Source organism: Pithys albifrons, chromosome 5, assembly GCF_047495875.1.
Source record: "Pithys albifrons albifrons isolate INPA30051 chromosome 5, PitAlb_v1, whole genome shotgun sequence".
NCBI classification, from domain to species: Eukaryota; Metazoa; Chordata; class Aves; order Passeriformes; family Thamnophilidae; genus Pithys; species Pithys albifrons.
The window spans coordinates 18,070,469-18,095,511 of record NC_092462.1 but is presented as its reverse complement, the minus strand read 5'-3'; the positions used below and the strand labels follow the sequence as shown (position 1 = coordinate 18,095,511).

General features: G+C 40.1%; 1 protein-coding gene across 13 annotated transcripts in view; it reads right to left on the bottom strand.

Annotated features, from left to right (window-relative positions):
- The window catches only part of ADGRL3 (adhesion G protein-coupled receptor L3), a 513,478-nt gene that overhangs the window by 399,332 nt on the left and 89,103 nt on the right, over positions 1 to 25,043 (bottom strand). For all 13 annotated transcript variants that reach the window (XM_071555824.1, XM_071555826.1, XM_071555815.1 and 10 more), the window contains one exon: positions 19,642 to 19,708. The gene's annotated coding sequence lies outside the window, so the exon portion shown is untranslated. The remainder of the gene's footprint in view (positions 1 to 19,641; positions 19,709 to 25,043) is intronic.

Genomic DNA, 25,043 nt, shown 5'->3' with positions numbered 1-25,043 from the left:
CCCAAGAAAGCAAGCACCCTCTCTCAGAGTGCCACGTGTGCATTTTCAGGAGAAGTGACATCAGGCCACACAGGAGCTCTTGACCAGACAAACTTTAATCCTCAGCCTGTAAAGATGATGGCAAATCTCCCATCATCAGGCTGACAGTGGGCCAAGACTGTACCCTTAAAACTTTTGGAAAATCCAAACCACCACAGGGAAGTCTGAAAATGAGCAGGAAACAGAAGCACAAGCCCCATGCTCTTCCCTTGCATAGGTGTGCTTCAACATTTCAAATAGTCAAACTAAAAGATACATTTATCAATTAAATGCTCTTAAGCCGTGTGAGTTGCTAAGATGTTCTACTTGCAAAGCTCTTGGGATGCGACTATCTTGCTTTCCACGCTGAAGCCAACTCCCCACCACACAGATACATGTCATCATCATGGCTGGGCTTCGCAATGAAGATTTTGGGAAGGGCTCTACCCACGTGGTTTTGTCCTTTGAGACTGCACAGCGGATTTTTTAGGTGAGGCACAGCATGCACAGAACTGGCCCCCATCCTTTAACTCCTGAGGTTCATCTGCCATGGCCGAGAGAGCTTGGACAGTGACAGTGAAGTCCTCAGGACTAGAACTTACAGCCCCCAGTATTCCCAGGAGGTCTCCCATCCAAATACTAACTGGGGCTGACCCTGCTGAGCTTCCAAGACCTGATGGGCATCAGGGTGGCATTTAACTGCCTTATAGATTATATATTTTAGTGCAAAGTAATACAAATATTTGCTGCAGCAGGAAATTTAAAGCAAAGAAAGAAAAATGGTCCCTTAACAGCTATTGATGTCTATATGCTACAAGTAATTGTCATGATTTTTTTCTAACATGAGCTGCAGCATCAGAAGGAAATTTATTTAATATAAACAGCATAGACATATCCACCCGTTCAGTCTTCAGCTGCAACAGATATGCAGCTCTCAGGAGCTACGTCAAGGGCTTTGAAGAATATCTCACTGGAAAGAGTGGGGATGTCCTGCTCAGAAAAACACTTTCACAACACAGTCCAAGCTTAGGCTACTTGAATACTGACTGAAAAATGAAACAAAAGCAACAGGTAAAGGCACAGTGAGAAACACATGGAAGGAAATGCAAACAAAAAGCCATTAAAAGAAATCAATGCCACAAACAGAGAGGAAATTACCAGTGCTTCTCACAGTACCACTGGCTGTTTGCTCACCTTACAAAAGCTCACGAGCCATATTTTGCCCAATAAGTCAGGGTTGAGCAGCGAGTGTAAAAATGTCAAGTCAAGGGTCAGGAAATAGCTCCTCAAAATATAAACCGTTAGATGCAGCCTACAAAGTGCTTTTAGAGCCATAAAAAAAGAGTTATGACGCAGGTTCTTTACAACATCTTGGGAAAGAGCTTTTGTTCAGTGTGGCTGGATCAAGTACTTCTTTTCCTCCTTGATCTATGCACTGGTACTTAAGCTACAATGAAAAACAATCCCATACACCTTTAAATATTTTATTGTTTGAATCAAAATGGCTCTTCTATGCCTAAAATGGACAGAGGTTTGTTTTTATCAGGAGGTACCGCAACAAATCTTTTGGAAATCTTTCATCAGTGTTCCACTTTGCAACATCCCAACCGTAAATTTTACCGTGAGGAATTCATTACATAATTGGATGTGGCTCTACCCAATTTATTTTTGCTTCCTGAGAATCCAAACATAATTCATGATTCATGTATAAATTATAGCAGAAACAAGTGATCTGAGGGCAAACTGCATATTGCATTAAGGAATACTGAGCTGCTCAACTTCGGTGTGTAACATTTTCATTTTGAAATGGAGAACAAGTATGGGAAATACTTTTGAGCTTTCCTCAATACATAAGAGAGTGAAACATGGCAAGCCCAGAGGCTTAAGCCTCTGCCAAGCCAAGCCAATGGAAAATAAAAGTATACATTAATAAACATGTAATTTATATGCAAACTTCAGTTATACCAACCCAGAATATGTTAATCAAGACAACCAGCCAGCAGGAACTGGCACTGCAGAGAGATACTTATTTGGGTGTGTTTTGGGGTTTTTTTTTCCCCTCTCTCTCAGCAGGTTAGTGTATTGCCCAAGAACAAGTTCTCAACTTCTCCGGTCAGGACCAGTTTTTCAAAATGTGCTACTTACAGCAAGAATAATGGGAATTTCTGAATGCTAAGCACTTATAGAAAGGTTTTACACTCTTCAATCTTCTTGATAGAAATGCTTCCAGCCTTCAAAAAAGGAAAGACCAACCTTCTGACTTTTTCTCTCTACTTCTTTTTTTTCCAGAAGGGCAAAACTGAGCTAGCTGGAAAAGTTCCACACATTGACATTTCATCAAAACTCCAGGAAGAAAAAGTATTATGCAAAAACAAAATTCTCACCAGGAAACCTAAATTAATTATTTCAAAGAGACTGAAAACAAGTTAACACTGTCTTGGAAACAGTCTTCCATCAGTTTGTCCATTACAGTTCTTCTGTCAGCACTGAAATGTTCCATTTCTGCCTTAGCCTACAATTCCTTGATACAACATCTCTTTGCTCATCTACCATTGGGTAGCATGGAAGTCACACAGCTATAAAGCATCCAGAGAAAGCAGTCAGGCAGGGAGCTCAGCCAGATGTGGAAAAGTCATGCAGTACTTGGGGAGGAGCAGGGAGCTCAGGATGAGTGAGCTAACCTTGCAGGGCCAACATTAAACTCTTCTGCACAGTCTATACTAGAAGTGGTCTTTATTTTTCAAATTTTCCCACTTCCCCTCAAAAAAGTTGACATTTGCTGCAGCAGTCAAATCCCCCTCCCTTTTTACATTTTCACTACTGGAAAAGAGTTTCTGCTCACAAACCTAACAGCAGCCCCAAAGGGAACACAGCTGAAATTGTGGCAGAAATGGGCATCTCCCAGCAGAGAGATCTCACCCCATCACCAACATGGATCTTCCTTACCAGGGCCACAGAACCCTCCCAATGGAATATGGGACCTACAGGCTCCTGGGGTGGCACAGTGCCCTTAGGCACAGCTGAAATGGACTCATACTAGAATGACAGAGAAAGAGAAAGCCAGAAGAAGAATATAATGGTCATGTGTTTGCTAAAGCACTGAAAAACATTTACAAGGATTTTAAAGCAATAGGGAAGTAATAATCAGCATACACTTTTGCTCAAACTGAACCTTCATTTTTTCCACAAAACTGCCTATCAGTCACACCTGGGACTCAAGGAGGAGCCAGATTTGAAGAGAAGAAAGTTAAGGATGGGAGACGGAAAAGAGAGGAGATAGTGACCAAATAGCCACGCTGACCAAAAATAACAGACTGGGAATACAGGGAGGTCTCACTACAGGAAAGCACAGGGAGGATACAAAGAATTAATGGTCTATCTGTCTGCAGTGGGTGAAAAATAAGTTTTAGTATTTTACAAATTCATTTCTAAGCATTCTTTGAGGGCCTGATATAGCACTTGCTGCACTCAATTTAGCCATGCAAGTGCAAAATCACACAGTAGAAAATAACATAGTTACTCATGTCTTTGTAATAATGAAAGAAAGCATCAGGTTTCTTTTACCTATAGGAAGTTAACCTAGCCTTCACAGAGAAACCCACCAACATAAATATCGACCAGTCTTTCCAGAAGAAAAGACTTTTTATCCACAGTCTTGACCTATTTAGCTTCCAGCATCCAACACTAAAATACACCAAGGTTTTGACAGTCTGCCAGGTACCTCCTTCCATAGCAAATTATTTCAAACATGAACATGACAAAATTTTCACCATATTGTTCTGTTCTCTAGACTCATTTGAGAGAGAGTGTCTCAAATGAACTGAGCAGAACTGAGCTTGCAGAGTCATTAAAATGACAATGACCTGCAATTAAAATGCCAAAATGCCAACACAGCTAACAGGGGCATAACTTACTGTTGCTTTTAAGTGTAACAGCAGTACAGAGGTGTTTTGAGAAAGCAGTTGGGAGCTACTGAAATACCAAAGTCCAGTGATGGGAAGAAAACATCCACAGAGTTATGGCCATGGGCTAACTGTAAGGTCCTTTGCTTGCTGCAAACCAAATCAGAAATGTGCTGCAATAAAGGAGAATAATGGAGCTCTCATCTCATCTTTCTGAGTAACTTTTGGTGAAAAGCAATAGTCTTCACTAAGAACTACTCCTTTCTACATCATGAGTGCAAAACTTTCCAGTTAAATACACACACACAAGCACAATATTCCAGTTTCTTATTTACAAACACTAGGAATAATTTCTATTCCAAATTAGACCTTTATAAACAAATGTAGAATTACAGAGGCCTGTAAGGAACATCAGCGAACAGCTTGACTTATGGTGTTTCAAATAAACCAAATCATGGCACTCATATCATATGAAAATAATTTTTCTATGAAAAATTTGCTTTCCATTTCTAAAGCTTTGCTGTAATAAAACTCCCTATAGTGTATTTGTATGTCCACTTATTCCAGGGACTGATTTGTGCTGTATGTTTGCAATTATTCGGTAAGGATATACCAATGACATAACCCTTATGACTACATAAGCTAAGTTCACCTCTTAAAGAACAATGCTTGGAAGTGGTTTTCTTTTCATATTAATCCTCCACACACTTAGAGTAATTTGTGGTTACTTAAAGTTTTACAAGTCTAAAAATTCTTTGTAGACTGAACCAGATGTTAGTCTTCATTTTTAAAAAGCGTTCTTGAACCCAACAGAGAGATAGCACCATTGATTAATAACTGAATTTTCTGTCATGTCATCTTTGAAGGATAGTTAAGGAGAACTCCCTTGTGAAATGTACTTTTGAAATATTACTGATGTCTGAATTTCTTTGATTTTCCTCACTCTCCTTTCACCGCTTCCACTCCATAAAAGCTTCTTTGCATCCTTCAGAAATTGTCTTCTAAAAAAAATTTTTAAAAAGCTGCTATGTAAGTCTGGCCCTTTGACTAAAATTACAATTAACAAGCTATGGGACTGATAGCTGTCCCCAAGACAAATGCAGAAACCCAACAAAGTAAACTGGAATAACTACTGTTGCCCTCAAAAGGGCCAGAATTTGGCCCACTGCAAACTTTACAAGAATTATTTAAGAAGTCACTAGATACCCATCCAGAAATCAAGCAGGCTAGTCAAGGTTTACTCTTGCTGTATCTTTTAGAAAATATGAGAACCAACATTAGCTGTCATTAGATTGGGAATTTTTACAGCCTCAATAGTATCACCTAATGCAAAGCAAAACATATGATGGCCAGCTATTAATGAAAGAGCATTAAATATTTAGACAGCTTTGCTGGCTTGCAAAATAAGCCAAAATTAGTGCCTCACAGTATTACATTCCCCTAGAATATTATTTTGAAGGTTGCTATAAGCAGCAGTAACCCCTACAGCTGGTATACAGGCAAGTCTTGCATTCAGTTTGGTAGAAGACGCAGGAGTTTTGGCCACTGACACATGAATTTACATTCTGGAATCTGACACCTCCTCTTGAATTACTCAACTGTTTACCCTCCTTTTTGTCATCTTCCCTAAATCCTGGCAGACACAAAGCATCTGCCAGGAGGTTACACTGAAACCAGCAGGCAGGTCCCACAGAGGAGCTAGCTGAGATCTACGATGGCACCAACTACACAATGCAACTGGCGCCTTCTCCAGCTTGCTTGGTGCTCATCAGCCAAACAAGAAAATGCAGTCTGATTAGAGATTACTTTTTCAGTGAGTGCCAAAATAAAACTTTTGCCTTCCAGAGGGACACAGATTATTTATTAGCAATTATTTCTCTCAAAAACCCTCTTTTCCAGGAAATCGTCTTTTCTCTCTTCGCTTCAGAAAGTTTACACACAGCTTTCCAGGATGTCAATAAAGTGCGAGCAAACTATTTACATTCCTGCCATATGTCTACCAATACCCTGCAGCTGTCTATCTAATTTACAATTAGATACCAAACTTCTGCTTGCGTAACTATTTGCATGCTTCCCTACTGCATATTTTAACACAGTTAATAGATGTTATTTTTCTATTTTTTTTTAGTCTAGATTTTTTTTCCTTAAATTTATTCATGTCTACGCACTTCTCTCATCAAAATAAGAGAAGGATTAGAAAATAAGCATTCAATGTCCTGGGTATTGACAGGTCATAAGAGACATAGTGGAGGTTTTTAATATAACAGCTATACATAAAATCATCACCATGCTGGTCTCATGCAGACAACTGTCATGCCCTGGGTAGGAGACTGGACCAGCAACCCAACAGATCCCACCCCATCAGCTCTCCTATAACTCCCAGATGCTGCCATCCTGGCACAGGATGCCCTACTTCTTTCTGAACAAAGAGGTGAGACCCAAGCCACCCACCAAGGAAGACAGCCCTCCTCTGTAAGAGACTAAGTACAGTTGTATTTTCAGAGGTCTACAAACACTATAGACATTAACACTTGAATTCTGTGTGCATTCATTCGTATGTCCACTTCTTAAGTTCAAGCATGTGCTATGACCGACTTTATGAGCTGACCAACTAAATGCAACAGCAACACCCTCTAATTAGAGCCACACCTGAAGTAAACTACCTTACTGGCACAGAACTTGCACTTTCACTGCCTCCATAGTATTTCTCAATAGTACATTAAATATTGAATCTCCAAATGCCCCAAACAAACACCTTTAATAGCTCAAAGTGAAGACGCAACTGAGACAACATGTAAACTCCAGGCGTGCATTCATGTATGGACTTAAACTCACCTGCAGCGTGGGACAACCTCTTGGGAAACTGTGGATGAGCACTGGTCTTGTGTTTGTGTGTGTGCCTGTGTCTGTGTCTATCTGTGCCTGTGTATTTATATGTGCAGCTGCTATAATGGATAGGGCAAGGTTTTCACTCACATAGTATCTCTCAGCATCACCTCATAATTGTCATGCAAAGGAGGAAGCAACCTCTGCAAGGCCTGGGAAAAGCCTCCGCATATTTGTCTCAGCGATGAAAGGCTGACAGGTATTTTTCCAGGGCTCCAGGGGAAAGTAGGAGAAAAATTAATTTCCTAATCCAAATAAAAGACTTAGAGATTTTAATTCTTTTTCCCCTAACCCGAACTAGTATTAAAATTACATACAGTTATCAGAGAAAAGCTAATCAAGTTTTCCTTTTCGGTGAAACAGCATTCTAGAAAGAAAATTATTTTAGGTTAATTAAAATAAGTTACATTTCATGAAAGTCTCACTTTCCTCTTTTACTAATAAAACACAGTAAGAGTTACAACTCTAAATGCAAGACATTTCACACACAAAAAAAAATTATCAATCCTGCAACTATCAAAAAGACATTCTGACATTTTCCAAATTATTTTTAGCTTACTTCCACTCAAAAGAAAATGCCATTAAAATTAATGAGCTTTAACAAGCAATTCTGTTTTGAAGAAACTGTCTTTTCTAAGAAAAAATTGTTTCAATGATTTTTTTTTCTGTTTTGATCACTAACTAATTATTCGAAGACACTGGAGTTCTCTGATCCTGGACATATGACATGGATTAGAGTGAAACCAGCTGGAGATTAAATTTCTAACTCACATATGGAGCTCATGACCCTCTTTATGAATCATCACACCGTTTGTTTAATATTTAATGCAACTCTTAGTTACTCTGAAGAAAATGTTGAACAACAGGGGCCCATAAAATTAAAATCACACAGCAAAATCACAGCTACTTGCAAATCCTTTCTGTTCTTTGGGACTTTATCACAAATCTGTCTGATCCAGGTTCATTAAGTTTATTTTTTCTCTCCTGAGATATGATGGAACACTAAAATTTCATATAAACATCTCTGATTACAGCTTTTAAGCCTCAAAAGATCCAGCCTTGTCTTTCATGCAAACCTAGGCATGGTAATATCTTGAGATTACAAAGAAGTATTTCTGAGCATGCTAATCTATTCAAGTCTTAGGAAGAGCGGGAAATTAAAACTCTGCAATTCTAGATATAATTTTACTATCTAAAATGCCTAGACCATGTACACTGGAAAAGTAATTGTCTCAGTCATGATCTCTTTCATTATCTCCTTAACTCACCAACTTGAACAACAAATTCAGGAAACTGTTAGTAGGCATCTGTGGATCTCAGTGAACGCCAACCTACCATCAGGAACATTTTATCTACCTATGTGGCCAAAGCTAAAAGAAACATACTTTTTCTAAATACATTTGCACTGCTCCTAAAAATTGCCATTACATTACATGCTATTAAATGAGTTGTACAAGATGTTTAAAGCTTCACTTCCACCTCCATCTGAGCAAGTCAGCAAAGTCAAGCCAAAACCCAGTTCCCATTCTCAATCTGTCTCTTGTTCAGACCTGTTTCCACTTCATATGAAGACATCACTTGCTTCCCATTTTCAGACCAAAACACAAATTCACATCCAATCCCTGACAGACAACCAATGAACAGAATCTGTTTACAGCCATATTATTTTCTGGAATCAAGCGTCCTAGTGCCTTCAGTTTCTGTTCCATCAATGCTCCCACTCTAACTTAGGCTCATCAGACCCAAAACCTGTAAACCTCCTTGCTCCTAGATGCCTGTTTCAACTTGGAATTGATTGATATAGCATTAGTCAAGTCATATAAGGCTGACATGGTTCCCTGCTAATAATTTGGCATCAGTAGACATGAACTTTTAAAAACTCTGTTTAATACAATGACTCGTTGAGTGGATTCAGTGTCTGGAGTTGTGTCTTTGTGCAAAAGCAGTGCTCCAGGCAAGTCTCAGAGCAAGGGCAGTGTTGATTGCCTCATGCCAGAATATGTCAGGTGTGCAGCTGGGGGATGCTGGTGATTGTGCCAGCTTTAAATGCTGCTGCTGCTCCTTAGCTGCTGCTGTCCTGCCTGTGCAGAGCCAGTGGCAGGGGATGCACGAGCATTCCTCATCCTCTCCAGCATAGGTTATTGCAGCCCACACCAAAGGCTGCTGATGCTGTCTTTAAGAGAAGATGAAAGACTTTCTCATAGCCCTTTATAGAGCTCTGCTGATTTTTTTCACTCCTGCCAAAGCCAACGTCCACATGGGCAAACTGGCTTTGCACATGTGAAGAGTCACGGACATGGAGTGCAGCACTGTGCATCTCCAAATCCACATGTGCCACAAGGAATTTACTTATTTTCCAAGTGAAAAGCTACCAACTGCAGCCACAATTCCTGCACAGCCCCTCTCTGCCTCGTCACTGAGCATCCACAGAGCATTTGCCTGGCTGTTGAGGTTACTGTCTCTGCAAGCTTGAACCCATCTACAGGGGTGGATGTGGAAACTGAAATCCCAGGTTGCCCATCTACCCAAGCGGAGTAGCAGCAGCCTTCTTCCACTGAAACAGCAAGCAACCACTCAGTGGAAAAAAAACAGGTACCTAAAAGAGATTTTTCTCCCATGAAACCACTTGTTGTGGGGTCCTTTGCTGAATTATGTATGTAAGTATAGACCTCCCAAGCCCAGCAACACTGTCCTTGCTATCTCTTCTGGCTTCACAGTTTACATAACTATTCCAGCAGCCCCTTCTTGTGTGCTCCCCAGCAGAATTAATTAATGTTTGCACAGTACTTTGAAGATGAAAGTACTAAGTGACTGCTAAATATCAGGCCAGATTCTCAGCTGGTTTAAAAAATGGCATTTGCAGTGTAGCATCTGGGCCGACAATCATCCTATCTCATTAGAGAGACTGTAGCAAATGTGGAGAGAAAAAAAAGAAGAAAAAAAATAAGAAAAAGTACATTAAAAAAAGAATATATAAAAAGAAGAATATATGTAGAAAAGCAGCACTGAAGTAATAACCCTCATGCTTTTTGCAGAGTCCCTCTTTCTGAAGGTGAAGAGTACAAATCTGCAGAGCCACGACACTGTTCTCCTTCCAACCTCCTTAAAACTCACCTCTGCTAAGATGCCTACAAATCATTCAGCACTGATTAGCCAGCTGATGTACTGTGACTTCTGCACATTACGCTTACCATAACCATCCTGCTCTTAATGTCGGCCCACCCCATCTGTTTACTCAACGTGCTGCTTCTTTCCTATCCTCTGCCTTGAGCATTTGCAGGCTCTTTTTTTTCCTTATATATAGGCATAAGGCCAGGGATACACTGACATCAACAAAATATCTTTCCAGCTCTTTGCAAGGCCCATATGACACAAAAGTCAGTCTCAAAGGGTTAGCCTCAGCAGGTTTAGATCCACTTACTTGGACAAGCCTCAGTATGTTCAGATCCACTTACTCGAATGTGTGTGTTCTGTGTAAAATGGTTCATCGCGGAAAACAACCCATGAGGTTAGAATCACACACGTTATGCATAAAGCAGATGTGTGCTTTTACAAAAGGCACTGTGCTGTTGGTGTTTAAAGGCTAAACTTACTGCTCATGCTATATATTTTTTTTTCTTTTTTAATAGCAGGAGTTGTTCTTAAAATTGTAAATGTGATCCAAGAGAACATTTCATCATCAAATCAGCCTGTCACTTCCAAATAAACTGCAATAGTTACAACAGGAGAAAAAGTGACTAAATATTATGGAGACTAGCAAGAAAGCCTTTCTCTGGGGGCGTGCCATAACACAGCTGATGCTCAGAGGAGAGAAGGCACCAGGAGACAGCACACATCTCATGTCAGGACACCATGGCTGATGAGAGAAGCACCTCCATCAGCTGGACATGTGCAGGATGAAGCACTAGCAATGAGTAATATCTGAGGATGAGGTATTATCAGAATGAGTCATCTCACTGACTGCAAAGGGACCGATATTGCATGACTTGAATCTGGTGAAATCTCTTACCACATCCACATGATCTAGGAGCCAAACCAGGCTCACTTCAGAAACCCACAACTCCACTGACTGTAGGAAACCATGCATGCAAAGGGTGCAGATACTCCTTCTATGGCCTCCATAGATCTTATGTTTTCAACTGGTTAGCTAATTAGTCACATGCACTATTCACAGAGATACAGAAGGAGAGCCTTCAGGCCTTTTCCCACATGCAACAGCAAGACTCTACTCGCTCAAATACCTAAAATAGCACTGGATTTTCAGATATTAAAATGAAAGTATTATACCAAAATGCTTGCATGCTGTGAGATTCCAGTGAGCACTACAAATCCCAAGACCATTGTCTTTGCAATAATGCTGCATTGTTTGTTTTGGTTTTTTTTTAAAAAAAAGTAAAACTGAAGAGAAAACTGGAGCCAGCAGCCTCAAGTTTTTCATCAGTACTCCCTTGGTGCAGCAGTACTGATCAAAACACAAGAGAGGATGATCCCACCCACCCAAAAAAAGGGAAGCTGCCCATACACACTGCCAGTAGCAGAGAGTCACCCATGCAACCAAGTAGGTTAACTTCCAAGCCTTATGCCTTGGGCAAAGCTGGGTATTTGTTCCATCTGGCTGCAGATCTCTCTCACCCCAGTCTGCTTCATGCTCCTGCTTTCCAACTGAAGCCTCTCTCCACTGAAACATCCCTTCTGCCTCTTCAGCATGACTTAGGCTCATGCTCTGCACTCATAGCCCTAATCTCTAGAGAGCTAGGACGAGATTTTCAGAAGCACTTAGTGTTGACCTACCTCTGCTCCAAATCAGTCTGATCATATTAGGTTAACTATATTTAAGTTTGGCCATGTATATTTTGCCATAATAAACTTACCCCAAAGGAATGCTGCTGCTTTAAAACAAGATTACTAGACCTGTGACTACATTTATGCATTTCAATAAGGAATCTGACTTTGTACTTCCAGGTCTGTAGAATTATTTTGGAGCACATTGAATATTTAGTACTGGCAGAACAGAGGTCAATGCAATTATGTCCTCCATCTTAAAAGGAAGCAGTCCTCTCTAAATTGAGTGCTAAAGAAGTACTGCACTGGAGACCTTAAGGCTCAAAACTCAAAAATCTAACGCTTAAAATTAATAGAGAGCTCAACCCAGACAGAATGTGCTTTTTTTTTTTTTTTTTAACCCCAGCATCCATGAGCATCTCTCCACAATGAAGACCTAAATACCAATTCAGGACTTCATCTTTCACTTCCTCCTCCCCACCCCAAATTGTCAGGCAGTGAGTGTTTCTATATGGTACAAAAAGTGACTGTCAGCTGTCACCAGTTCTTTTCCAAAACATAAACACTGGGGAAGCACTTATCAACTTAGTCCATACAGCAACTCCAGAAAGACCAGAGTAATAGTTGGGGAGTTTTGGCCATGAAGCTCATACAGCATAGGACTACATGTACTCTAACCGACAAGGGTGTTTTTTAAAATAAAAAAAAATTAGTATGTTGAACCTTCTGCTGCATTTTCTCTTTTGATATATATATTTTTTAGCTGAATCCATAATTGGTCTATCTAAATGATTGACAGTTAAGGTGAAGGAACAGCCTGTTAGTCTTGACTGCTGAAGTAATGAATAGAAAAGTTGACATGTTAAATTTCTTCACCTCCAATTGGAATTATAAATTATAGACTTCTTTTACATTATCATAATACCAAGTTCATCTTAAAAATAGAATGATTCCTTGGGGGTGTATTTATAGTGAAAAAATACATATCTAATGCTGTACTTAGCATATCTTCATATTTTAATAAAATTGGATTGATTGTTCCAATTTTGTTCTTATTTTTGGAAATCAAGAAGCAGAATCAGATCATCTCACATTTTTTACAAGGTACATCATTTTGCTTCTGAAGGACATTTTGAAATTTCCAAAAGCTCACAGTAATTCAACATACCCTCTTGTTCTCCCTACAGCTACTTAGCAAGTGGCATCTTCCCAGTTTGGCCAAGGGCCACTTTATCTGAGTCTGTACAAACTTTGCAAAGAGTACAACTACATTCTGTGGAAGTCTGTGGAAATAAAGTTTCTACCCCATAAAACCCCCTTAAACTGGCCTTCATTCTTAAGCAAACAACTTCTGCAAAACAAATCAAATTAATCAGTTTGTGTGAAAGCAAACAGAGCCCATCAATAAAAGCAAAGCAATAAACCACAGGGAAATGCCTCCAAGCCAGATACAGTGCATTTAGACTCTCCAATTTATTTCACATGGAGAGGGAGGGGAGAGAGCTCTTAAAACTTTTGTCTAAATTAGACTTCATTCAAATCAAGCTGGTACAACATCTCAAGGCCCAGCTTCTAATGGTGTAACTGCCTGTGAAAGTGCAGAGGAGACAAAGATGATCTGCACTGTAGGATGCCACGAGGAGGGGGTTGCAATAATCGTGTCCTCCAGCTCAGGGCAGGCCCAAGCAATAAATCCCTTGGATCTGCCCCAGAATCTTAACAGCTTCTGGGGTGGTGCTAAAGTCATGGCAGAGCAGGGTCAAAGGAAGATACCTTGGTCATGATTCTTTCCATTCACCTGAGTTTTCAACAATGTATATGGCCCTGTCAACAGTGCTGCTTCCTACTGACCATCCCATGGGAAAAAAAACTCAGCCTCAAGTCATCTGCACGATGAATTCCCCTACAGCTCTCTGAAGTGCTGCCTGCCTTCAATTACATTGGGGTGCCTTGATCTTAAGAAATATATTCAATTTCCAGAACAGTTCTGACATAGGGAGAGAGGAAGGGACAGCAAAGAACAACACGCTTCCAATAAAATTTGATATAATTCAGGATTTCTTTCAGCTCAGCAAAAAAATCCTCTAAGACATAAATAAATGTAACTTATTAAGTTAGAATTATTTTCTCCTAATAGTTCAATTAGCTTTCATAGGAGATAGGCCCATGTACTGTCGAGAATAGACTCTCAGACATGTAGTATCAAGCACACTTCTCTCAAATTAAGGAAAGCATTTGTCATTTCCAATGCTGACACTGAAAAAGCAGTGTTTTAAATGCTCTATTAGCATAGAATCCCAAGGGATCTCCTGAGCCGTGCCTCTCAAAGAGCAAGTCCCTACATCAACTCTTGCAATTCCCTTTTCACTGCCTGAAGGAGAAGCACTGCTAGGGAGCATCACTTACATGGGAGGAAGCAGCAAGACTCACAACACTGCAACAAGTTTGCTAACAAGTCACAGCTAAGACATCTGAAAGACTCTGATACTTTACTTCTTGCAACAACATAAGGAATCTCTGCAGCAGTCTCATCCCATCCCAAACTTCCACAGATGTCCATAGCTTGCTCCCTGACTTTGTTGCTCTAACTTGGTGAAACACACATGGACATACCTGCTCATTGGCTACCACTCTGCAGATTAACCAAAACCAACTTTGTTTTATTTCAATTACTGCAGGGTTGGTAAATTGTAGCCTTTATCCATCAATAGGATGGTCTTCATTAGTCTGTTTCCCATCATTTAACATGACTATAAGCCATCCCCAATCAGATTACACTGACTATTTTACTAATATCCCATATTCAGCAAATAGGGGAAGAAAATTTATGATTCTGCTAACTGATTCATGTTTGCCACCAGATACATGAGGCAAATGTTTCCAGGAAATGCTTACTTGCCCAGTGTCATCTGATGGGTAAATGCAGACACCATCAGCTACAAAAAAAGCCACAAGCAATAACTACAAGGAAAGCAAAGCTACCACACAGACTAAAAAAAAAAATGCACAAAAAAGCACTAAGAAATACTATCAGACCATATCCAAGCATGCAACACAATGTTTTATTACACGCTCAAAATTAATATGTGCTGTTTTGTTGGTATCAACCCAGGCTCGAAATGCCTGATCCTTCACACTCCACAAATCCTGTGCGGTGACAAAACCGACTCTAATGTCTGGATGGCAGCACTTATGTTTCCCATTGGCTGTTTCTGTAACCTGAAGAGAAGCAGCATTTCCAGAGCACAATTCACATAGTGGACAGGCAAGATAACCTTCTGAGGGTGTTCGTGTTTCTCAACCAACCAGGACAAGGCTGTTTATGCTGGTACCCTGAAAGACATGCATCCTCACCCAGCTGGAACCCATCTGATTCCACTAGTCTAGGCTGCAGGTGGAGGGCAGAAGGACAATAGTAACAGCATGCAGCCTTGCACCATTTCCAGCTTCTCTTCAGCCTACACTGTTCAATATCTGGAATATCTAATAATTATGACTAATTGTGCTTAACTGCAAACTGTAATATAGATGTGAGGGATGCACAAATAAGCTCTGGCACACCTGCAGCTCAGCTTCAGCTCTTCACTTGGGTTCAGTTTTACCACACAAAGCTTGACCCATCTGTTACATACGTGCTACAATCAAGCTTTGCAAAATCCATCAACCTGCAAACATTGGCAACAAAACCAGCCCAAGAGATGTAAGCGGCAATCTGAGAAGATACTCCCCAGGAATTAGATTTTGTAAACAAACATTTCAGCTAATTGCATTCTTGTTCTCAGTGAAATGAAGGCCCCATTTAGCCAAAGCATTTGTCTACGGAGTTTAGTTTCTTCCATTTAATGAACACTGATCCTGTCTTAGCCTCTGCAGTTACATCATCAGGATCAACATGAAATGCTAATGGAGAAAGATGCTTAATATAATTTCAAGTGTTTAAGTTACAACTGCAGCTATTAAAGCAAATTCATTTTACCCGTTCCTTCACTGGCTCCCCAGTGAGACAGATTTAAGTTTCCATGGGGAGAAGTGATTCATAATGGCTACACAGATGAGAAAAAAAGCCTTTCACCATTAATTACAGCCAGCATTTTCCAAACCCAAGCTGGTCATTTCACCAGCACAACACATAATTAGCAAGGCTCATTTTATTTTGTTGCCCTCACAAATTAGTTCACTTTGTAAAAAGCAAGGTAGCTGCCTCCAGGAGTAGGGATAACTATGCCGACCAGACAGAAAAATAAGGCTTTGCCATCTGCTTGTAGTCCACAGCAGAAAAATCCAACAGGCCCCAGTTTTCAGTCCCCTGATTGTTCAATGCAGTCTGATTGTTCAATGCAGAAATTAGTGTTGCTCCTTGTGGTATCCTGAACATGAGACTTGTGGTGCACCCATGTAAGGCAACCACCACAGTGTCGTAAATCTAGTTCCTGGCAGTGAGAACAGCTCCCTCAATTTAAAACTTCTCAATTGTTAAATCAAAGTGCAAGACATGCAATAGCCAGAGCAGTGAGGAAGAAGAGGATGCTTCCTCCCCCTCATCCCTGCAGAGCAACAGCAGTGGGTCCAGCCCCAGTGGTATCCATGGCATCTGTGCAGTGCATGCTTTGGGGACATCACAGACATAGCAGGAGGGGATGACACATTCATCTGAACTTATCTTGCGCACAGAAGTGAAACTTCTTTTAGAAACAACCTGCGTTTTAACGCAGGACTCTTTCTTTCTTTCCATGGCTTGGACTGCCCCTCAACTCTTTGAGGAGCAATTTCTCCACAGCAGAGACTTCTGGTAGATGCGTCAGACAAGGTTCCAGTTTTGAACTAGGCACCCAAAATACTGGTTGAAGCCCCCAGTGCTTGCTAGGCAGAGTATGCTGCTGGCAGCTATCATTTGAAACACTAAAGTTATCCTCATGCAGATTTTAAAAGACCACTATTTATGCATGTAAATTCTGAAGGGCATTAGCAGCATCACTGACACACACTGACAGCCAGCCCAGCTCCGGGAAGGGAATAAGCAGCAGCGCCTGCCTGAATAATTGATGTGCTTTTACTCTGCCCCATGGCCCAGTTATTACATTGCTCACTCTCTTCAACTGCCTGTGGTTTCTAAATTAATTAGAAATCTTAATGTCATGGCCAGCCAGTTAAAAAAAAAAAAAAGACACTGAGAACAAAAGAAGAGAGTGCTTCTCATGCCCTTCAGCCTTGAGATCTCTTCCTACAGTCTGGCCACGCAGGGAATAAAAGCACAGTCTCAATTTCTGAAGTATCAGACCCCACTCACTGATGCCAACAGCAGCACAGCATGAAACCCCCTCAATCTGCAAAAAGCCCCCATTGCATTGGGGAGAACACCCCCTTCAAGGTCACTGCTCCCGTAAGATGGGGCAAAGCCTATTCTAGTGGCTGTCATGCACAGAGCAGCTACGCTCTCCTCAGTACAAGGAAACACATCTGATACATCCCTAGCTGAGCCTTTGCAACCCAGTCCCATGCAGCACCAAATGAAAGGACGCCACTGCAGTCTCGAGCGATAAAATAGCTCATGGTTGTTGTGCCCATAGAGTTGACAGAATTAAATGACTCTGTGAGAACCCATTCATGGGATGAAAAATACTTGTGTGCAACCTGACCACAGAGAAAAAGAGATCAAATTCAACAACATGAGTGGCCTTGTTTTTGCTACATATATACCTTTATCTACTTACAATGTTGCTTGAGCTTAAACTGTAAAAACAGTATCTATAACTATTAAGAAACCCAGTGGGAATAATTCTCATGTTTGAGACACATTGAAAAAGCACAGGTAGTTGTGTTTCAAGGCCTTGTAAAGCACTTAGCCATGATGAATCTGGGGATCTTTTAACCTCTTACATGCAAAAAGAAATAATGTTTTTTAAAAATCTCTTTACAACTATAGGAAAAGCATAAATAAACATAAATGACAGAATTTGCAGAGATAATTGTAAATTGCACAGATACTTAGACTAATATTTCACCTTTTTATAAAAGAGCAGTGAAACTCAACATTGTGGCACAGTCTTCCTCTTTGTCAACACATCATGTCATACTGTAATCTCCAAGATCCTGAGAGAGAGAAAGGTAAAAACCACCCTTCCATTACTTCCCTTGGGAAATTCATTATTTCAAAGAAATCTGATTTTTCAACCTTCCCTTTGACAAGGAAAGTTATTGTACATCTCCCATACATGGTAAGTGCCCAAACATGACAGTTCCACAGCAGTGATGACAGTCACCACAGCTGGTGATGGTGACAGAAAGCTTAACAGAGTTTTAAATGGCACTGTAAACCCAAATGGAAGTATCCAAGAAAACAAATCCCATTTGTTGGCATGTGAAAGGTAGTTCACAACACTGTGAGCCCAAACTACAGGAGAATGTGGTTCTCTAAACATTTAATGCACTTTGATCAAACATTTGTTTGCTCCAAGAGCTTTTTCCTGTCTGCTATTTTTCCTCTGCCGTCATAATTTTGCATTGAACTGATGCATGCAGAGACCATCACAAAAACAAATACAGAAGATTCCATGCAGCTTGCAAGTTTAGGCCCTTTCGGTGTTTTTCAAAATGCTTCTTGAGATGACACTTCCACTTGCAGGGTAGGAAGCTGGACTTTCAGCAAATTGTACATGAAGAAGGCAGAATTGTTCCACCCTATGATTTGTTTGCATTTGTAATCTGGCTTCATCGTGCCTCTAAAATGCACGTGCTAATTATCGGCAGAATGGCACTGCAGATGTAGTGAACACAAGATGTCACTCACAAGCATTTTTCAAACCCAAGCAATGAAATTAAGTGTCTTGTAAGAACATGTCATGTGTTCATACAGAAACTTTCCTGACCCTGCCAACATCTGCTATGTCTCTCTCTCTTCATATCCGTGTTTTTAAATCTCACTATGCTTAAGCTTTGCTTTACTCAAATGTACAGACCTTCACATTACATACTACCTTTTGCTCTTCCTATTGTGGTATCTACATATATCTCACTTTGAAGTTAATATATTAATTATTACAAAAACTTACTGAAAGGCTCAGGTCATGTAAATTGCTCTAGCCTACCCACAGTAACAATGAAGCCCTACACAGGCTTTAAAGCAGAGGTTCCTGATTTCTCTTCTGGACCATCAACCGTACAGATGAAAGGATGTACCAGCTGAAGTAAGACTGACATTCCTTAACATGGCCATGCCCTCCTCATCCAGCTTTTATAGCACTCATCTCTAGCAAAGAGCAAAGGGGAAAACCACACGAGGTCCCACAGAGGTGATCACCTCTCAGCCTTGGAAAGAAGGTAGAAGAAAAAACACAAGACAGCAGCAGGGTGTAGCAGCACACTTTCCTCAGTGCTTTTTGGAGCCCAGTCTTTCAAGATGCAGCCCCTGGCAAAGTGTTTCATGAAAGTTTGATGAGCAGCATTTTGTTTAACACCAGCAACTGAGCCACACAGCCCTGTCAAGCTGCGTTGCCCAAACAAAATGTCACGACCCAAGAGGATCAAGAAACTTGACTGCAAGAGGCAGGCTTGCAAAGCAGCAGAAGAGCCCACAACCTCTGGAGCAGAGTGCACCACCCCACAAGTTACTCAGTTACTGAAACACAAGGAGGCTGCTGTAACACTGATGAACATTGAGCCTCCATCAATACTTGCCCGGCACGCTGCAAGGCTGAGCTAGGCAGTCTTGCAAATAAAGAGAAGTACATGACCCTTTTTCCACTGGCACACATAAACCATGATTCTTTCCCCCCCTCTTTTACCCTTTTCACTTCTACATTCACTGAAAAAATCCACAGTCTGCTCTTCCCCAACATTTGCTTCACCATTTTCATGCTCTGCTGCTTTTGTTCCCCTGCTCCCTTTATATAAAGGAATATTCTCAAGAAACAACTGTGTCTGCATAACTGGAAATACACAAAACTCATAAGCAGAGACAGCACTGTAGGCTCATGCAACGTGATCAGGTCTAAATATTTTAGCACAGCAAACAAATGAGGAAATGAGGCTAGACTTATGTGGCCTGGTAAATTACCTTTTCTTGTTCTTCAGGTGCTAGAAATCCACACGCTATTTTTTGCGGAGTACTGTATTCAACATTTCTGGGGGAAAAAAAGAGAAAAGGAAAAAAATTTAAAATGTTTTATATTTGCCTCTGAGGACTTCTGAGACAGTCACAAACTTTCTGCTACACATTGACTACAGGATACAGCAATGAACAACTGGTTTTGGTCAGCAGGTCTGATATTTGTATGAATTTTTCATCTCTATGAAGCACATTTCTGTAAGACAGTATTCTAACACATAACCAACAATAGTTGGATGAAAAATCACTGGATGCTATCACCGTTAATAATAGAAAAAAAAAACCCTAGAGATATAAGTAGTTACCAAACACAGATCCAGATACATGAGCATCTCTTCACCATAATGGATTCCAATGTGATCTGGATAAACTATAGTTATACTAGAGGGTTTATCAGAAATTTTAAGAGGTTGCTGTACCAGAAAAATAAATAAACATCTAGTTTGAAAAGAGGGGAAAATAAATTATGATTGCAAAGATAGTAATTCCTGTTCCTCAGCAGTTTACAACTTAAAATTCCTCTGTCCCTTTACATCTTCAGTATTTTCTTCTAATTATAGTGTTAGATGCTAAACATAACATTAATTGACAAAACCATGAAATGGATGGATCCAGGTCAGCCTCCTGGAAGTGTTGGTTTTATTAGGATTAATTACACATGAAAAATTGCTTCTCACAGTTGAGATTTCTACAGATAAAACTTTAGTGAGCATCAGTCTTGACAGAGTTCAGCTGGATAGTATAGGACCCCAGGACCTTATCCCATCCCAGTGAAACAATTAGAAAACAAAATTCAAAACCCATGCAAGGGAAACAGCAGTGGGTCCTCCTGCCTAAAATTCTGCTTCTACATTACATGCAGCTCATTTTCTGCAACTTGTAAGGGAGAACACAGGTCATTTCATTTCTAAGAAGTGTATTAAAATGAAAAAACTTTAAAGCCTGACAAAAATAGGATCTAGAGTTAAACTGGGGGCAGTTAATCCAGTTGCAGCAGTGAGTCCCCAAGCCTTTCCTAACCAGGGTTGAGGAACAGCTTTCACCCATGTGCTGCCATGGTCCCACATGCTAGACCATCCTACATCTTAAAAAAGTTGCAGACAAAGAAATGGTCCTAGGGCTTCAGTTTCACAGTTTAGCTAATCTGGAATGGTCTTACTTTAATCTTCATTGGCAAAAAAGGAAAGTTGCACTCCAACTCTAAGCACTCCTGGGCAGGTATTCCCCTGAAAGTATGAAAAGCAGGCTGAGGCATTGGTTTCTAACACACAACTTCTCTTATTATTTACTGAAAAAGCAATTACTTCCATTCAGTAAACTTGGAAATCAGATAAGTAAGTTAAAACTTTAACCAAGGCTTGCGAGTCCAGCATGCATGCTGCTTTTTGAGTGATTTCTCTGTAATAAGCAAGTATGAATGCTCTGGAAGAAAAAGAGACTATTCCAGGTTCCCTGTCAGCAAATTGCCTCTGTAAGCAATTAACAGGTTTTGGATCATCTAAGAAATTTACAGGCAAACTCGGGGTAAGGCCAGCGATTATTTCTCCTTGTACAAACGAAAAAGTCTCTACATGTAGAGACTATACCTATTTTCAGCTTTGGATTTTGATCAAATATATACAGTTTCAGTAGAAAAAAAGACTTCTACAATTGTAGAGCAGACGATGTAACACCTCATAAGGGCATCCATATACTTTATTTCTACCAAAAATGCTATTTGTTTAGACTATTCCACTTGTGTTTTATAGCAAAACCTCCACCTGGGTCCAAGAAGTTTTTCGAGAATAATTCTCATTTGATAAGAGCAGCATAGAGCAGAGAAATTGTAGTTTGTCTAGTTTGAAGAAGTTAATGTTTGTTACCCTCTTACCTTGCAAAGGCTTTTTAAATTAAATTAAAACAAGATCTTTGTTTCATTTATGATACCCCACATTTAACTTCTGCTTGGAGTGTAAGGGGGTAGAGATAGCACAACATACAGTGCTTTATGGCTCTTCTGTGTCATTTTAGGATTCAGCACACGCTCTCCTCCCAGCTCACCTTTATTTTATCATAATGTGAGTGTACTGACTGGTAAATTTTTCTTGCCTTCCCTTCCCAAATGCCAAATGTATAACCTTGAGTTGGCCTCTGCCATATGCTATTTCTATGCAGATTTCAAATGCAGATTGGGGAATTCCTGTTCATATTAAAATAAGAAGGGAACTATACAGCAATTCCTGCAGAGCAAAGATCTTGCAAAATACTTGCAAGAGAGTCAGTGCTCACTGGCAGTGGGTGCACTGCAGAAAATACAGGGATTTGACATTAGCCCTAAAAGAGAGAATGAACACACTAAAGAAAGAGATGCTGCTTTACCTCTGACTCCTACTAATACTCACAGCAGTACAACACCTGACCCATAAGCAAGGGAATCTCATTGTGATCTTCTTTTACTGCTTTCCACACCACTTGAGTAACCTGCCTCCACCTCAAACCTACAGTACTTTTCAGAAAGCATTTGTTGTTTCTTCCCAAGTTGGTCCCTGGTCATGCCCTGCCTAGGCAATTGCTTCTCTCCCTTACTTCGTCTCATATTCCACTGGAATTCTATCTGCCAAGACTACTGCTCAACGAATAATGTAAATACCTCAACACAGAGACCAGTCTTACTAACAAGGCTACTGGTTTTCATGTGGCTAAATATTTCTAAATCCTCTGCTATGGTGAGTAATACATCCACCCCAATAGGACAAAGGTATACCATTCTGCATCACTAGATGCCACAAGAAAGGCAATTAATTTGCAAACTGGCATGCTGCTGCACCTCCATCCCAAACCAGAAGCTGCTAATAAGGAGAGCAGCAATAAACACTTGGTTTGGCAACAGCAAAGGCTAGAAGGAGAATGGATCAAGATGGGATGGCTAACCACCAAGCAGCTCTCTCCACTACAGAAAGCCAAGCAGTCCAAGTTCAGTCACAAATGCTCACAACAAAGGGACCCAAAAAATGCACACGAAGTTTTAGGCAGCCTTCTGAAAAAGCCTTGTTTGCTAAAACATACCAAACTACTCACTTCTGACTCTGTTGAAGCAGAGGAGTGAGCACCCAGCCTCCTGCTTTTGGAGATGAAGACCCATATGGAGCAGCATTGAACTGCTCCCGGGCATTACCATCTCTGCATCAGCCTGATGAAACCAAATCAGCAACTTTCACCTACATTGACTTAATTAACATGCACCCTGCAGATTTCTCCAAATCCGCCACACTGCCACCCTCCATTACCAAGCTCTTTTGATGAAAGTGATTAAAGCTAACAATTATAATTTCTGTTAGAGATGCCCCTAGAGGCTTCAGCAAGGCTCAGACTTCATTGTTCACAGAATACAATGCAAAGAAATCTCTCTCCCGAAGAGTTCATCCTCCAAAATGATGAGGCAATCAAGGAATAGTACAAAGAAAGACACAGAGACAAAAAACGGTTGCTCAAGGTCAAACAGGAGGCCTTTGACAGAGCTAGAAGATAACCCTACTTCTCTGGAGCACTCCTGAGGCTGTGCTGACCCCTCCAATACTAAGCTGACCAACTAATATACTTCATTTACCACGTGTCAAAAGCAGATGAAATAGTTAACAGTGTTACTGTTAACAGTGTTACATTTTTTATCAAGTCTTTTTGTGGTGGTTCCCCAGGCAAAGCTAATCATGACAGCGCAAGAGTTACCTTCCCCTCACCTTCCAAAGAAATGCTTCCCATACTTTTCCATGCAGATTACTGACAAATCAATGCCTCTCAATTTTTTTATTCTTCCATCAATGCTTTCAGTAAAGAGTGATTGCTCAAGCACCCTTCTCAACCTTGCACTTCCAATTTTTTAAAGAATGGTCAAACTCAATATGCTTAATTATAATTGCAAATGGATCGTTTTATCTTGTACTCTTCTGTTTTAATGGGATTATGTACCATCAAATCTCTACAGTAACATTTAAAGCAAAAATCTCCTACGTCATTCATATGTGTCTCAGATATTTAAAACATTAATATGCAACCTGTGATATTACAAAAGGTTAGATTTCTAACTACCTGGCCCAGTTATGACACCATAAATCTGATATAATTTTCACTGATTACTAGAAAAATCTTTCCAAGGCAGTATAACTGTAATTTGATAAAACTTCTTGACATACAATTCATCAGGAAGAGTGGTTCTGTTGTGCTTTGTACAGGGGCAGAACAAAGTACAAGTGTGCAAAGCGAGTGAAGCTTTTAGTCTTTGCAAAAACTTCAGTGTATAAAATACTAAAAGCAATGCTAAACTAATCTCTGGCAAGAACTGCAGGCAATTCACTACAACTTGTATTACGAATGCCTTTGGTTTACCATTTAAAAAACATTAGAGTCTACCATTATGGTTGTGTATCACACTGCTGTACATTAACTTCTGTAATCTTCCAACATGGTATATTGCAGTAACACAAATTAGGCTATCTGGCAAAAAAAGCTTAAAAACATGCAATATTTAAAAAGAGCAGACAGGAAAGCTCCTCGCTCCTTCCTGCCAAAGACAGCAGGAGAAAGTCCAGTCCTCTTTTCCTCAAAGCAAATGGTAAAATCCCATTAATTTCCCCTGGAACCGACAGATCCGCAGCATCTGGGAAAGGATTCAGTCTAAATACATTGCAGACATAACAGATGAATGATTTGGGGGAGAGGGGTCGCCTGCTCTCATTTTAACACTTCTGCGTAACAGCAACAGAGCAGGTCATTTCTGTATGCTTGAAAATGCTTTGTGAGCTTTCAGTAGGATTTTCCCTTCAGCATTTTTTGCCTTCTGTCTCCATTTTATTCTTGTTCATATGCTTAATGGCTTTCAAATCTGTTAAGCGTACAAGATGCTTAAAGCTTACACTTGATATTTACTGTTGCAGGACCCACATGGATGAAGCACCGTTCTCCTACAATTAATAGGAAAAGATATACATTTCAAATATTCTGTAACAATTATGTCTTGTCCACTAAGGAAACAAACTGGAAGCTAAATTTTCACTTACACATTATATGGAAGTTTTCATAGCAAGACACGTATTTTAGATACTGAAAAACAGTCGTAAGAAAATGCTCATCATGTTTGCAAATTACTCTCATTACCATGATGAAATTTGTCTGCTCAGAAATATCTGTAATAACTAAACCAGAAAGATTCATTTCATTTTCTAACAGTTTTCAAAGATTTTTTTTTCTTGGTGGGATAAAAGAAATAAAAATATGCAAAATATTGAGAAAGAAAAAGAAGAAAGAGAACATAACCAGCGCTAAGACAGCAACACAGACCTAAGGCATGTTGAAGTCATGCTTCTGCTGTGCATGAT